Below are 17,243 nucleotides of genomic sequence, written 5' to 3' on the forward strand. Positions count from 1 at the left end.
GCCAAGTCGGGACTTATGATTTGGCTTATAATATGTGCTTCCATCAGCCCATATTACACCGACCCACTCCAGCCCCTTTCCTGGGGCCTGGCGGACCCAGTTTACACCATAGCTGCCTAATGAAAATCCAGACACAGCGCAGGTGAGGGACAGGGTCTGTGAGGGCTTCACCAGGCCAGGTCCTGACTCCCGCAGCTGCACCTGGGAAAGGACACCTGAGGACAAGGAGACCCACAGTGAGTCATGTGCTCTTTTCCATCACCCCATTACCTTCATGTATGAATCCTGAGACTCACATCTTGGAGTTGCCACTAGAAAGAAGAAGAACCACAAGGCTTCCATGTTCTTGTGGATGAGGTCCATGATGCTCAGGAAATATTTTCCAGACTGAGAAGGGACCTGAATTTAAGTAAATGCTGCTTTGTTTTCATCCATTCACTACTTGGTGATTTGCATTTGGGAGGTAACTCTGTTAGTAAAATGAAAAGAGGTGAGGGGAAGTTACTGTCTTTGAGATGACTGGGAGGAGGATGCTGACTGACCTGAGAGAACACAGAGCTGTCCCTTGTCCAGCAGTCCCCGGTTCATTTGCTTTAAGGTGGGAAATGGGGTGAATGAAGAGTCACATGGGTCCAGAGGTAAAGAATGACTCTGAGAATGTCGTTCATGTGCCCTACTCCCAGGGATTAATCCTTGTGTTTCTATTCAAATACACAAACTCCAAATATATAATATGATCCTAATATATATGTATATATTCCCTGATCATGTTAGTTAATATGGGTTCTGTTTGATTTTTGAAGTGTTAGTGTAGAAAAATGTGTTTTTGGCTACCTTCTCACTTTCTTGATGTCATTCCTTAATTGTTATTTCCCCTATGAAATTTTAGTACATTGTCAGTGCTGTGAGATATTGTCCTTAGACCTATTGATTATATAATCCCCAATGTGACCAGAAGGTTCCTTTGCATGTCCTCTCATCACACCACCATGATTATCAAATGCCCTCGTCCTGCATCTTTTATCTCACACCTCTGCAGCTGGGGCAGGTGAACACCACTTACCTTCTATTTTCTCACCAGAACATTGATCAGTTCTGAGCAACTCATTTCTTAATTCATCTTTCTACCTGATCAGTTCATGAATACAACTTGAAAGCAACATATTGCATCCTGCATATTCAATAATATTTGCTAAATTTTAATTAATAAACATGGAAAGAAATTAATTTTTTAGCCTATCTCCAAGTTGGAAAGGCAGTAATGTGATTTTGTCCCCTTTCTGAATGCAGAAAGGGAACTCCCTTCTACTCCCAACTCACCAGCCCTGATTCTGGCCCCTGGATTCTGTGGTCCTGAGCAGCTTCCCTTATCCTGCCCCTTGGCCCTGTGATCACCAGTCCTAGCACCATGTCCCTTCATCTACTATGTGTGTCACATGTTCCCAAGCTTCCCTTACCCTGCCCTGGTGTCTTAGACCCTGGACTCAGTGTTAATAATGAGCTCCCTGCAGCTACCTCTGTTCTGGACATGGGGTTTAGTGTTCTGAAACCCTGGTCCTACAGTGCTGTAGGCCTGGCTTCCTATTTTTGTCACTTCATCATGGGCTGCAGAACACATCTTGTACAATCTTAGACATTCAAGTTTTAGATTGTATGTGGCAGCTGGAACTGTCCTAGGATGGCTGGACATGTCATGAATGGCTGAGCTAGTGCTGTGGACAATATTGCTGTTGTAACTGGCCAGCATCTGCAGACCTTTGTCAGGATGGCTTAGTCTGAATTGACACCATGGACATCAGTAAGATGCTCACTCTTAGTTGCTGGGCTCTCCAGGTCATCAGAGACCCTGGTAAGTGGTCAGAAGAACTGTTCACTGGGAGAGAAGGTATACACACGTTTTTAAACAAGACTTCAACTGATAAATATGTGAACCCTTGCCTCTGTCATCACATGATCCTGGAGCTGTGGGGTAAGTGCCCCCTGAAGGTCACTCTGCAGGGGAGCTTTGAGTTTGGCCACTCTTTCCATCCCTCTGTAATATCTCACTGAGTAGTACATGGCCATGTCTGGGAGTCCCTTTTATATTCTCAGGCTCATCTTTTGCAGTTTCAACATCTTCTTAGTGATATATCTGGAGATTGTGATTCATCATGGGCACAGTACACATGTTTATGAACAATTTTGTGACCATTCATTACCACAAGAGTACCTGGAATTCACATCCTCAGTCTTTGGTATTTAATGGACACTCATGTCACACTGTGAACTCAATGAGGAGAAAGCTATCTCTATCACATGTTGTGAAAACACTATTGATGACTCATCTAGAACAATTTTTGATGTGAAATTTTACTGCCCCAGTATCTAAGTTTCCAAATGCCAATGGAGAGCTCAAACAATGGCCAGGATCTTAGGTGTATTCAGACCAGGAATTGAGGAGACTTGACACTGTACAAAACCTTCTCATCTCATCTTTATTGACAATCACTCACACCCTCTCCACGTGTAGGTCTTGCCCAGCAGTGCTGGGCTCCCCCCTGTTTGGACCCACATCAGGTTCACTGTCCCACAGGCCAGAGCATAGTTGCAACTTTCAGTCAAATGCAATTCCAAGGAACAAGTGAGACAGGGAAACCTGAATTCCTCCTGCTTAGAAAGCGGTTTATAACACAAAAACAATTTTTCAAATGCACCATGACCTACTCATCACTTCTTTTCAGTTCATTCTGGGAAATACTACCCTAAATCCAGGGTTGAGGACTCAGGAAGAACTCCCAGGTTTCCTGATGACAGATAAGTCCCCGATCACCCCAGTGAGAAGTGGGTGTCCTTCCCGAGGCCATCAGGCTTAACTTGAACATCAGGGTCAGTATTCTGTGCATCGGACATGAAAATTCTAAGTAAGTGCAGCATCTCCATCTATGATGAAAAGACCAAGGTGAGACACCAAGATGACTAACATAGGGACATGCCAGATTCTCTATTTTATGAACTTTTCCCCAGAGATCATGGAGCTTTATATGGTGGTGGGACATTAATCTGGGGAACAAGTATCCTGAATAGGCTATGAGAGGAGGGATACACATTTTCACATTCCGGGAGGAATAGAAGGTTTTCAGATAAAATTATTCTGCCACAAAATAATCTGTCCTTATGGTGATTAAGAACCATGAAACTTCAACTTTAGTATTATTAAATGCTTAAATTTGATTATAACAGAATTTGATTCCCAAGAATTAACTGCCAGTGCCTGAGTATCAGTTGAACATAAACTTTTCATGCTGCAAATTTAATCTGGAAGAATAATATAAAGAAACCAAATTCACAAGTGTGTGAAATATAATACATGCAATAGTGTTGTAAGTATATTTTCTGCATTTCAAACATAGATAAACCAAGTTATTCTTTAGAAAAGATATAGTATCAGATCTCTAGGGGTGAAGTGTTTTAAGTAAGGAGAGGAAATGATACACCAGTAGAGGAGTTCCATACTTCTCCTGCATATGATTATGGGGTTGGTCCCTGCTCTGGGTGGGTCCCAAGTGCTTGTCCTGGCAGCCCAGCCCACTCCTGCATGTGGGGATTTTGCTCTTGGCTCACCCACTCTTCCAAGCACTGTGGGACTGGCACAGTAATACCTGTACCTGTCTTCTTCAGTGAATGAGCTCAGCTGTAGATAGAATGTATACTTAGATGTGTCTCTGGAGGTAGAGATTCTAGTCATGAGGGACCAAGCATAGTCTGTGGTTACATTAGAGCATATTCTTGACAACCACCATTGCCCCTTCCATGGATTCAGTTGGATCCAATCCCAGCAGAAGCCTGCTTGTGATGGAGAATGCAGAGACAAAGGAGATGTGTTTCAGGGTCTGTGAAAGTTTTACCAGGACAGATCTTGACTGCTGCAGTTGCACCTGGGCAGGACACCTGAGGAAAAATAACTTAGCGAGTCATGTGCTGAGACTCATCATCCATTTAAATTCATATCTGAATCACTGAGACACTAATACCAGTTGGAGGAACAACCAGTTGGGTTTCATGTTCTTGTGCAGGAGACCCATGAATTGCAGACAATGCTTTCTTGGTTGAGAAAGATCCTAAATGTAATTCCAGGTGCACTGTGCTGTCATCTGTGGTGCTTTGGGTGTGAGTGTTCCCTTTATATGAAAAGGTAGAAAAAAACGAGACAATAGGGAATGTTCCTTCTCTCCAAGTCTCCTCTGGAAGCTGAATGAGCACTAGGAGGAAAAAGTCTACTACCTGTGACCCTCCCTCACCAAGTTCAGGACTTTCTGTGTCTAGGCCATGGAAAGTGACTGAAGGAGTTGGGAAATGAGTCACATGCAGCCAGTGAATGAGGTTAACTTTGGAAATATAGTCTATGTGTTTCTAGTTTCATGGTTTTACTTATTTACCAAGTACCCAACACAAATACTGAGTACTCTAATCTGCTTAATACATATTCTGATCAATTTATCTCCTCTGTTAGCTTGTTTTATTGTATACTCAAAATTTTTGAGCCAGCAGCTAAATGTATCAAACATCCTGAATTTAAGCCAACTGCGTTCAACCTGATGCATGACAGAAGTGAAAATGACTTAGTTTGACACAAGTTAATTCCTTCTGAGAGGGCTTTTGTATAAAATATACCCAATAATTACTGTAGAGTTGACGTTGTTCAAGTACAACTATCATTATTTTTAGCAGAAACCAGACATATCTGCTTAAGGGATAATCACTCTCAGCAGGATCCTAAACCTGCTTATTCTTTGTGCACACCCTACACTGCAGGGACACCCAGTGCCTCAGGATACCTGCTTTAGGAAGAACTGTAAGGAACTGTAAGAAATGCTACCCTTCATCTGAGCTGCAAGCTCAATCAGTCAGTGGAAGGTACTCAGCTCACCAATGCTGTGCTTAGTGATTCTGGTTGAAATTTGGCTCCCAAAACACACATAGATTTCAATCTGCTAATGGTGTAAATTTGGCCTTTTTTAGAAATTAGTCCATAGTACATTGTTAGTTAAGATGAGGACAAACTGAATTAGATTGACTCATAATCCAGGATATCTAGTGTCCTTTTATAAAGGCAGAATTGGAAAAAGAGACAAACCCATGGAGGATGCAATGTGATGATGAAAGAGAACGTCATGTCCAAAGGAATCTCTGAAACAGCAGTGCCTAGGAGGTGGGCAGGAATGATCCTCCCCTGCAGACTTCACGTTTATGGTTGCCAGAAATTCTAGACAGTATATTTATTTTTTAAGACATCTGCTTTATGGTTCTTTTGTTATGGCTGTTTTAGTAATCCATTCATAGATCAGAGAAAAGTCCAATCTGTAAATTTTTAATTCAGTGAAAGGTTTCCTCTTCATCTGAGGAAGTGGTATTCAGGCCCTTGTCTATAAAGCTGCAAATTCAATGTTTTTCAGAAGGGAAAACTCACAGTGTCTAGAGATCAACACCTTTCCTAATTTGAGGCCTCCTGAAAATCACACAAGAGCTGCCTTCCTCAGGCCTCTGTCAATGAATCCTGGGATCATGGCTGAGGTCCTAGAACTCAGTAGAGGGAGAGAACCCAGCCCAGGTCCATTCCCTCCTGCTGTGTCACCCTGAGGGTGTGACCTCATCCCCCATGAGATTCAATCTCACAAGACACAAATTGGGATTGCAGCAGCAACTTTATTTGTGAATTTTCTAGTAAAAATTGAAAGATGTTTACTGTTACACTATTATTAATGTCATCATCAACCTGGTTGCCGGAAAATGGGACCCTACATGACCTTCTATGACAGCAGCACACCTGCTCTGTCCTTTATGACATTTGTCATCTGTGGATAGGGCAGCCTCAGTGTCCCTGCCTGTACAATGACCAATTTGATTCTCATATTTCTGAAAATCCATTTTTAACTTGTTGTTTCAGGAACAGAAGTTTGAATGGAACATTCTGGATCCTTGATTCTGGATGAGTCAAGTAATTTACTTGAGAAGTGACCTCCATACTTGAATGTAAGTAATAGGACAGTCAACAACAGGCAGCAGCATGAGCCATATGAATGGGTCACATCAGAACCTCCTGTTTTAGAGCTGGAAATGAGGGCTGGCTGCTGTGGGAAGTGGGAGGGAATGAGGTGGCCTCTAACATCCAGATCCACGTGCCCCCATCACACAAGTTGCCACCTAGTGTCGTACAGGTGCAGAATGGGGTGTCCTGGTCTTTGAGGTCTGATGGAATTGCAGGGAGATGGTATAATTTCTTGCTCACAGCACAGAAATTCCAGTAGGTGTGCATAAATTTCTGTGAGAGGATGAAATGCTAGGATCTGCTCAACCACAAATAAGAAAATATTTATTTTTCTACAACTAAATATTATGTTTTGGTACTTGTGGAAGTTATTAGGCAAAGCTGTGGCTGGTCACATAACACTAGATTTTTTAAATTCTATTTCACAGACTCAATACAAAGAACTAATCTATTACAGAAAAAATGTATAATATAGCAATTCATCAACCCTTTGAAGGTTACTGGAGATGAAGGCACTAGAAGTAACATGACAAGAGAGAAAAGGCCAAGGTTTTGTTGGGGTTAATTTTGAGAAGACAGAAATCTTATGATGACTGACTTTCATTTTCCCTGGAAAATGTAAAGAATATAAACTCAGAATGAAATATGCATTAGAGAATGCTGTGTCCAGACCTTTGAGGATAATGGACATTCATTATTAAAGTCATAAGTGTGAGCTGTCATGCAATTATTAGGTGATCAGGGGGTCTCCCAAAATTCAGGGCACATGAAATGAACAATCCAACCCTGTCTACCACCTTTTCCCTACTTAGACATCAGTAAGAATCAGAACCCCTTTGTTCAATGTGCTCCTACCTGCCTTATTGAGGTAGACAAATGTACCAAATGGATAATATCATTTTTAGGTAAGCCAATAGTGTCAGTTACGTTCTTATTGTGGATTGAGTTTTGAAAAAGGGAATCCCAGAAGCTGAGAAGAAGGGAGGTAGCCTCTTTTTAACTTCCCTGCTCTTTTCTTGAGGATGTGAAGTGTTCTCAGTGGGTTCTCAGTACAGCCCAGCCCTACTGTACAAGGATGTTCAAGGTGGGCCCACAGAGCATTTCCCTTCTGGCATCTCTGCCCAACTTTACTGGCTGGGGCCCAGACTGTTTTTAGAGATGCTGCATACTGGGAATATAATGTCTTGACATCATGAACATTCCTGAGTAACCCAATGTACTTGCAGGCAGAGCAAATGCAGGATGCCATGGAAACCCTGTGGTCCTTTCCCTGGAGCCTGTCAGATACTCCTGCACAGTCCTCTGTGGATGATGTAAATCCAGAAACTTGGGGGAATTTTATAACTTTTGTGCCATTCTAATTGATGTTCACATCAGAGAGCAAGTGCACATGGACAACTTCTGGGCTGAAAAAAAATTCACACATATACTGCACCCATAACTCTTGCACTCACACATATACCTGTACATACACATATTACATGCACATATATGCATACTAAACATATAACACACACCCATATATATATATATATATATATATATATATATGTATAAATATAGACCAGCAGATGCAAACACAGAGACACACATGCACACATTACACAGGCATGTGCTATTTGCTATTGCAATACTACTCAACCACATACTCCCAAGCATACCCTGAGACTGGTGCCTGCACACATACTCCAGTTCACATCTACACATACTGCACATAGGCACACATGAAGACAGTGATTCTACAAGACCAATAAAGCCAACAGACACATGCATGTGCAGAAAGACATGTACGCTGAGAAGCATAGCACACATTATCCATGCACACTCACATGTACAATGTCCACAAGTCATGCACATTTGCACATGTACGCACATACATGACCATGCACACAAGTGCACAAATACACACATACACACACATGTTCACAAGCGTACATATACACACATGCGAGTAGTCAAATAAAGATACAAATATGCTTGCTGTATCTGGCTTTATAGCAATGGATCCAAATCTGTCATTCTTCTGGGTGATCAGCACATCGGTACCTCTTATGGTGACCCTAGGCATGTGAGTCTTTTGGCAAACAAAACAGTAGCAAACAAAAAATCTGGGACTTGGTAAGTGTGTGCATGTTCAGTTTCTCTTTCCCCTTATTGCCTGGATGACCTGCTGATAAACCCCATGGGAGGAGCCATGCCTGCCCACCATGAGTCAGGAATACATGATTGATCACACACAGCCAGTAGAGCCAACACTGATTCTCCCTGAATGTGGGGGACAGCACTTTGGGCCTAGAGCACAATGAGTCACTCTTCTCAGTGGACACAAAACCCTGAGAGCAGAAACGGGGGGACACTGGGCTCCACAACACTACCAGGACCAGAATCAATTGCTGGTCAAAGAATGAGCAGCCATTAAGAGTCAGCTCGGTCAGAGGTCAGCTGTGGTTCAAGGTCAGTAGGCCATAGGGTCCTCCCCTTTTGGATGGAGATGTCTCTTGGGTGATGGTGCCCTGTCCCACCACTGCAGTTTGGTTCAAGGATGGGACCAACTGAATTCCAAAGGTCCCCAGAACAGAAGGATTTCAATAAATGAAGTCCATTGCAATTAAAACTAAATAATAAAGGGCTTTAATTAAATAGAATACCATGCAACAATCAGAAATAGCACTGGTAAGTCACATTTTGTTAAAGAATTTCTATCTGAAATAATACAATTTCCCCACATGCAAAGAAGATACACAATAAAGCTTTTTGGTGTGTTTTTGTATGCTGTATGGAGGGGTCACATTTAATTCTATTTTCCACGTGAGTTGTTCATCATTGCAGCACCATTGTTTGAATTTTTGTTTTTCTTTCCTATTTTTTTATCTTTCTTCTGTTTGCATGCTTTCCTTTTGGGGATGTCCAAGGGCCAGGAATCAATCCCAGGTCTCCTGCATGACAGGTAAAAATTCTACCACTGAACTAACTTTGCACCCTCTAAGTTTTTTAATTATGGAAGATTCATGACTGCACAATTCACCAAGGAATATAGTTGGATGCCTAATATGCTCAGGAATAAAGATTGAACCTCAGTTGTCATGAGGGAAATGCAAATTTTAAGCAGAGAGGCCTACCACTTCTCACTCAGTAGAATGGCTACAGCAACTTATTTTAAAAAATGATCAGAAGTGTTGAACAAGTATGGAAACATAAATGATAACCAAAATATTTTAAATGGGAAGAAACTAGGAAAGGTAATAGAATGAAATTTATACACTTGAATTACCATACTGTTGATACTCAATATAATATGAGTAATTAATTCAACAATCAAATAGTAAATTATTAATCAATGAATACAAAATATATAAAGGAAAATGAAAAACAAAGATAAGAGAAGAAATAAATGAAACATAAGGAAACATAAATTAACAAAAGCAAGAAATCGTTTAATGACACAACATTATAATGACCAACCAAATAGGAAGAACACAAATTATCAATACTGCACGTGAAAACCAAATATCATTGTAGATCCTACAGAAAATGAAACAAGTAATGAGGAAACATAGCATAGAATTTATGTCAAAAAAACTGGACAAATTAATGGTATGTATACAATTTCATAGATGTCCACTCATTAAGAGAATTAGAATTCATAAATAATGCAAATATTTCTATATCGAAAAAATATGTTTGTAAACACATTCCACACAAAACAAAAATTATGGATATCCTTGACTTACTTCATAAATTACGTTAAACCCTTAAAAAAGATAGCATAAATCTTATACTAAAACTTTCTATAAATGCATACAGTAGGAGAGGGGCAAAAGTAATTTAAAAGCAGAGAATACTATTAAAATGCAAGTGAAAATTTCAATATGAGGAAATATCTTTTCTACCCCAAAATGACTTAAAAATTTAAAAGACACATACTTGACACTATATCCAGTGCATCACTCAAACATTTGAAAATACATTATCTAATTTGTATTCATTTAATAAATATGTATTCATTTAATAAATATGTATATTCATATAATAAACAGAAATAGTAAATATTCTTCTCAATAGGTGCAGAAAAAATCATTGTCCAAATTAACATCTATTAGTGAAAATAAATTGGGTCAAACTTGAAAGAGGAGGGAACATCCTAAAATCAACATGGCATGACTAAAATATGCTATAGGAAAAATGATACTTAACACCAAATTATGCTACTTCCATTTCTGGAACCCATCCAGAAGACTAAAAAGTAGGAAAGTAAAATTAAATTTTGAAAAGAAATATTTGATATGAGAAACTCTACATTGTAACTGAAATTCAGATAAAAATGGCCATACATAATTGGAAAGTTATATAATGTTTTAAGGGAATGTGGTCTGTTCATTGGAGGAGGAGAGTATCAATCCTTGACCAGAAAGCCATACCCAAATTTCCCAGCAACTGAACACAGACCCCTGGGGGTGGTCACTTGGGCATGGTGGGTCCTGGACATGCTTGAAGCCCAGCCCTCTCCTGCTGCCTTAATAAGAAGGTGGTGTCAGCCTCACACTGTCTTCCCTTCATGTGTGTTTCCCACAGTGATACAAGGCTGGGTCCTCATCATTCCCAAAGCTCAGCTGCAGAAAGAACTGCCCCTTGTAATTGCCCTGGGTCAAAGTCAAATATAGAATAACAGGTCATAAATTATTCCAATTTGAGCACTAATTCCCCTCATCTACTGATGTCCCTTTTTGGACTGAAGGATCCAACTTCAGGACTACTACTGATTGGGATGGAAAACACAGAGACAGTGGAGGTGAAGGAATGGATATGTGAGGTCATCACCAGTGTTGGACCTGATTCCTGAAGCTGCCCTTGGGAAAGGACACCTGGAAACAGGTAATAGCCTGAATCATCCACTTCACAATCCACATTTCATTTCTATCATTCAAATCCTAGGAGATTCCCACAGCTGAGATCTCCCTGAAGCAGAGGATGGACTAAAATGATGTCATACTGTTTTGGATAAATCCCAAGAGTCCCAGAAAAATGTGCCTAGAATGAATAGAACTCTGAATAGCAGAGAAGCCATGATGTGTCTCAGGAGGTCAGTGTGGTTTCTGGGTGTAAGGCCATTTCATGTATAAAGACAAGGGTATCCCTCCAGTGGCCTCTGGTCACTTTACAGGGAACCACTATGTACGCTGGCTGCAGGTCAGCAAACAAGGTTTTGTGGCAATGACCATCAAGTTTATGTCATTGTAGTCTGTTTCATCACATTCAGAAGAAATAACTGCCTGTTAAGAGGATTTTCTTCCTCTAGTATGAAAAAAAATCGATGGCATTTATGAGCCAGGTAATAAATACATCTTTATTCTGTGGATATATTAATGAATAAAATTGAACCAGAATCAGTATTGAGATAGAGAAAAGGATAATTTCCACAAAAACTTTGTCTTTTCTATCTAGCACATTCTCACCTCTGTCACATGGAACAGTGGAAGATGTGGAACAGTAGGGAATGTAAAACCACCCAGGGTGAAAAGGAGATGCAAGTTGCCTACGCAACGTCACTCTGCCCAATTCCAGGACACATCTGTCTGTGTCTGGATTTCTTATGGAAGTCAAATGAACCAAGAATACCCCCTGCATTGTAGATCAGAGGAAAATAAGAAAATCAGAACAGCAAGCACAGGAGAATGTTCTGGGAAAATATGTCTTCTTGGAAGGAGGAAACTGAGAGACTCAAGTAGGAACCTCCTCACCCTCCCTCTGCAGTATCTGGCTCCTCTTCTCTGTGGGCAGGAGTGAGTCCTTAGTCCACGTACTCTGAGTTTCACATCAGAAGGATACTTTTGTCTCCTGCCCTACCCTGGGGTCTCTGGCACATCCCAGCACTGCAATATGCACACCTGTGTCCCTGACTCTCAGTGGGTCACTTGTAAAGGCACCTGGCTCTGGAGGGTACCTATGCGTTGACATGAACCCCGTGGTTGCTCTGCAGATGATGCTCCCTCCAGTTTGGATACTGTCAGCATATCTTAGCCTCTCCTAAGGAAGTTGAAATTCAGAGAGGTCAGTGGACAGAGAGCCAGTTATCTCACAGGTGATGTTCATGTCCTGGATGGGTGTTCTTTGCCCTGGAACCCCAGTAGGTGCACCTGGGCACACAGAAGCTCAGGAATTCTCATACCCTAAGTACAAAATGCACTAGAGAAAAAGCTATTTCCTAGTCATAGGAGCTGTGCTGGCTGGAGGATGATGGAGACGTCCTCAGCTTCACAGGGTGGTCAGGAATCTGAGGTTGAGGATGCGTCTGAGAATCACTGGTCTCCTTGCGGGGACAACATATCAACTCTGTTGTAGAAAACTGTGGTTGTTTGGTAAGATTAGGAGTGTAACTTTGTTCTTCCCATGACACTGTGTCTTCACCGAAAAATAAATGAGTGGAGCCTGATATTTTATTCGTATGAAAATTTTAGGATGACAAAAACACAGGTAAATGATGGATTAATACATCTAATTATAATAAGAAGAAAGGGGATGAAGTGTTAATGGATTCAGTGATGCTGTTTGCTAAAATGAAAAATGAACACTAGTTGAGCCTGCTAATTTGTCCTCCTTTCCCCTCTAATTTATACATTGAAACCCTGTGTCTTTCATATGTCTGTGTGTAACATAATTGAAACATTCCATGTAAAAGCATCAGAATTTGTAAGAGATTAAGAATAAGCATAGCCACCTGGTCCTCGATGCCACAAGGATAGGCTGTTCCTGAGTCCATGCAAGGGTTTAATTTCCTCCTTCCAGCTGAGGACTCAAGCCCTGCATTATGGTAGAAGGTTATTTTTCATTGCCATTCTCAAAGATTGACTTAAGAGAATTCATTTCAAAAAGTCAGTTGAAATATAAATTTATTTACATTTCTATCCAATTCAAGAAGAAAAGGCAGAAAAAATAGAATGGTGCATGCAATAGTATTTTTAAAAAATGCATGCAAAGAACCCTGAACTTTGTATGAATTTGGGTAGATCATAGATTTACTTAGAAAAGGCTCAGAGGTCATTATATCGGGTTTACATGTTGTGAAACAAGAAAAGGACACCCCAGGGAAGGCCTCAACATTCATCCCCAGCTCCTCTCTGCACCTGCCCTAAGAGCCCTTCATTTCTGTTGAGATGATCATGCCATTTCACCTATGATCCTACTGATTTCACATATTATTGTAATTGATTGATGCATGATCAGTCCACCTTGCATCCCTGGGATAAATGCCGATTTTTTATGACAACATACTTAACTTTACATGATGCTCTGGTTTTATGTTAACCTATTCACAGCTGAACAGGAGACCTTGGTCTTACAGGTGTCCTATTTTATCCTGCTTCATGTATGTGACCTGCTGATATCCTGGCCTTGCTGGGAAGAAAGAACATTTGCATATTTTTTTGAAATAGATTCTATTAATTAGGATGATTAGTGTAACTCATTCTCATTTTATTGTGTAACTAGCATTTGTTGATTAAAACACTAAATATTATATAAATAGTTCCACACATCTTAATGTATTCATCATTTAACCTTTTAGATGGTATTTATTTGTTTCCAATGTATGAGCATTACAGTGCAGTCTGCAACTCTTCTTGGACATTTCATAGCTGATAAAAATATTATTCTTGGTCTTCAACGAACAACAAACAGAGATCTTGAAAAAATGTCAAGTATTAAAATGTATTCAACACATTACAGATTGAAGACACACTGTGAAGACTAATATTAAGATACAGAGACAGAGTTGCTATGAAAATACTTGTGATTCCAATTCAAGCCTTGTTGGGATAGGAATTGCCAGATCACACATAAGTTAGTGAGGGGAATAAACTATTTGTCATTAATGAATCTCCATCTCAAAGTGTGATAAGATTGCTAGAGTGAACATGACACTGGTCATATCCATACTGTGTTCTAGGCTTTTCCTCCAGAATTAGGGAGAATCCACCTCTTAAAGTAAAACAGAACAAAACAAACAAACTTTATTCCCCACTAGTGATTAGGGAGAAGGACAGCACTAATTGTAAAAATGCTCCCACAATACATCCCTCATTGTGCTACAGAACAAAATAATTGATCTGCATGTTGAAAGCAAACAAAAACACATCCTATGGGCACTTGTGGGATCTAATAATAAGTGGTAGAGACAGGTTCCACAATAGAAATATGTCCAGAGCCACTTCCGTTCTCCTCACTGAGTATAAACAGCTTCAACCAGCAGAGAAGGGGTTCTTAAATAGGCAACTGAAAACACTTTGGAAACCCAAACAGCTTGGTCAGAAAAATCTGGGCAAAAACAGGGAGCAGAAATACATGGCAGGATAAGCATTGCCTTAGGAACAGGCACAGGTTCACTTGGATGATTGTCCCAAAGGGGTGTGGATGTCCTTCTCATATCCCAGCCTCTCCCAGGAATTTGGGTTTCAGGGAGTCTAATAGGCAAGGACAAGGTGGTGTCAGGGGACAGTCGTGTTCTGAAAGTGCATCACAGCCTCTGGGCTTGGTCCTATAGGTGTAATTGGGTCTGCACAAGTGCTCATAGAAATTCTCATTCCTTAAGATAAGTCAGAATTATGAGAAAACTGTTTTCCAAACACAGTAGCTGGGTAGGGTGAAGGCAGTTGGAGGCATGACCGACCTGTGCTGGCATGTGAGGTCCAAGCACACAGCTGAGTGGGGCTGGCCCCCTGCAGTGACCGTCAGGTCAGCTCTGCCTTCAGATTCTGTGGCTGCGCAGGGAGCAATGGGAGAAGGAACAATTCTTTCTGGTGTCCTGCCTGTGTCCCAGTAAACTATAATAATATCATATAGTAATATCATATAATATCATATAATAATATCAATATAATAATGTATCAAAAAATTTGATAAATTAAGTGAAAAAAGCATATATAACAAATGATTGATTGGCACAGGCAAGTAAAATGAAAAGAGAAGTATTTATTACATGTAAATGGTATCAATAATGCTATTTCAATTTAAAATTATACTTTGAGAACCTTCAATTTTTAGCTTACATATGTATTAATATATATTGTAACCCTATGTGTGTGTGACACAATGATGGCACTATATAATAGGATCATAATTTATAGAGGACTTAATAGAAGCCCAGGACATGGACTTTGCTGCCACATGAGAGAAGGAAACAGGTGAAGCCCTTGGGTGCATCTCCCAGGGAAGCTTGGATTCCCACATCCTCCTCCTTCCCTTGAGGAAATGGGGCTCTGTGTGGTGGTTGGTGGGGAATTATATTACTGAACTTCTTCAGAAGTGTGAGTTAAGTTGAGGGAAACAATTTCACGAAGATGTTAAATGCAAGCTTTGTTCACACTTTCAGGCGTATTCAGAACTGGGACATATCGCAAAAATTACATACCATATTAGAGAATGCATATATATAATATAGATGTAGGATATATTTAAACATGCATGAGAAACAAACAAAAAACTCTCCTAAATTTGTATTCTGTCTACATCATGGAACTGCTCGCAGGATATTGGGTTACATGTTATGAAGCAACAAGAGGGAACCCCAGGCAAGGTGGAATGTACTCCCCCCTTTATCCTCCTGCCCCTGGGCTAGACTCTATGCACCCTCTGGTGGTCAGGAGCACATCCTGCAGCCCTGCTCCTGTCACCGCAGGGCAAGGTTTGTGTCTGGGCTCACCCTGACTTCCTCTCACTGTGTCTCTCGCACAGTAATAGGTGCCCGTGTCCTCAGTTTCTGTGCTGCTCAACTTTAAATAAACTTCATTCTTGGCATTATCCTTGGTGATGCTGAGTCGGGACTTCAGTTTCGGGTTATAATATGCGCTTCCTCTACCCGTTATATAGCCGACCCACTCCAGCCCCTTTCCTGGGGCCTGGCGGACCCAGCCTACAGCATAGCTGCTTAATGAGAATCCAGACACAGCGCAGGTGAGGGACAGGGTCTGTGAGGGCTTCACCAGGCCAGGTCCTGACTCCCGCAGCTGCACCTGGGAAAGGACACCTGAGGACAAGGAGACCCACAGTGAGTCATGTGCTCTTTTCCATCACCCCATTACCTTCATGAATGAATCCTGAGACTCACATCTTGGTGCTGCCACCAGAAAGAAGAACCACAAGGCTTCCATGTTCTTGTGGATGAGGTCCATGATGCTGAGGAAATATTTTTCAGACTGGGGAGGGACCTGTATTTAAGTAAATGTGTGCTTTGCTTTCATTCATTGGCCACGTGGTGATTTGCATTTGGAAGGTAACTCTGTTAGTAAAATGAGAGGAGGTGAGGGGAAGTCACTGTCTTTGAGGCAAGGGGGAGGAGGATGCTGACTCTGCCCTGAGAGAGCACAGAGCTGTCCCTTGTCCCCCAGCAGTCCCTGATTCATTTGCTTTAAGGTGGGAAATGGGTTGAATGAAGAGACACATGGGTCTAGGAATCAAGAATGACTCTGGGAATGTGGTCCATGTGCCCTTACTCCCAGGGATTAATTATGTGCTTCTGTTCAGATATATATACTTCACACATATAATATGTTCCTAATATATAAAATGCATATATTCCCTGACCATGTTACTTAGTATGGGTTCTGTTTGATTTTTGAAGTTTCCATATAGAAAAGAGTGTTCGCTGCTCCCTTTTCATTTTGTTGATGGCATTCCTTAATTGTTAGTTACCCTCTGAAAATATAGAAAATTAGTGTTATCAGATATTTTCCTAAGGCTTATATAATCCCCATTGGGAGCTAGAAAGTTTCTTTGGGTGTCTGCACATTTCACTGCCATGATTTTCAAATACCAATTGCCCTGGTCCTGCATCTTTTATCTCACACCTGTGCAGCCAGGGCAGGTGAACAGCACTTACCTTCTATTTACTCACTTGAATATTGATCAGTTCTAATCCAATCATTTCTTAACAATTTTTTTTGCCTTATAGGTTCATGAAAAGATTATATGCAGCCTGGATATTCAATAGTATTTGCTAAAGATTAAATAATAAATATGGGGAGATATTTGTTCATAACCTGTTTCCAAGTCAGAAAGGCAGCAACATTTTTGTTCCCTTTCCAAATGCAGAAAGGGAGCTCCCTTATCCTCCCAACTTACCTGCCCTGGTTCTGGCCCCTGGATTCTGTGGTCCTGTGCAGTTTCCCTGATCCTGCCTTATGGCTCTGTGATCCACAGTCATCCCAACAAGTCCCTTCACCTGGTG

Source organism: Tamandua tetradactyla, chromosome 3, assembly GCF_023851605.1.
Source record: "Tamandua tetradactyla isolate mTamTet1 chromosome 3, mTamTet1.pri, whole genome shotgun sequence".
In the NCBI taxonomy this organism is placed as follows: Eukaryota; Metazoa; Chordata; class Mammalia; order Pilosa; family Myrmecophagidae; genus Tamandua; species Tamandua tetradactyla.